Below are 834 nucleotides of genomic sequence, written 5' to 3' on the forward strand. Positions count from 1 at the left end.
GATCAACTACAACAACCTTGGCAAAATTGAATAACATGTAAACAATCTGCCAGGAAACATTTTGTAGCAAAAGTAGAGCACGAAAAGGACATGCTAGACTACTCCATAATTTCAAACAGGGGCATGGATGGATAGATCATAACCATATGTTCAAAACATCTTTACTGAAGTATCTCAAAATATGCATGGATCTCTCTGTAGCATCAAGTTTACATGGCATAAAAATAACAGCAGAACAGGGACTAAAATCAGCAACATCACGAGGCCTAGTTTGCATGCTTGTGCTAGTCACCACATTGATCACAAAAATACATGGCATACACCCCTGTAAATCTGGCATGGCATATATCAAAACATATGTAGGGCTCAAATTTATAAGATGCACACATCAATCATGGCAAAAATGACAAAAGTGCATGTTCTGTTAAGAAACAAAAACTAACATAATATAGCCCTCTTCCAACAGCATTTCGGGCATCAAGATGAGCTCAAATGAAAATGATGCAATGCGATTAAATGATTTACTCATCGAGACGAACAATTCGGTATGCTACACGCCCAAAACGGAGCAACGGGTGCAAAGTTATAACACGATGAACATGCAACAAAATACTGACAGAAAAAGACTTAGTTGATTTCGGGGGTCGGGGAAAGTCAACCTAGGGTTCGTCGCGCGAACCGAGGCGGCGGCGCGGCTCGCCGGAGAGGCGCCGGAGAGGAGGAAGGAGGGCCGGGGAAGGGAGTCCCGACCGGATCCGGGCGGCGCCGGCCCGGATCCGACGCGGGCGGCGGCGGGTGGCTGGCGGAGGTGGCGGCGCCCGAGGCGGCGGGAGC

Source organism: Triticum dicoccoides, chromosome 5B (assembly GCF_002162155.2).
Source record: "Triticum dicoccoides isolate Atlit2015 ecotype Zavitan chromosome 5B, WEW_v2.0, whole genome shotgun sequence".
NCBI lineage: Eukaryota > Viridiplantae > Streptophyta > Magnoliopsida > Poales > Poaceae > Triticum > Triticum dicoccoides.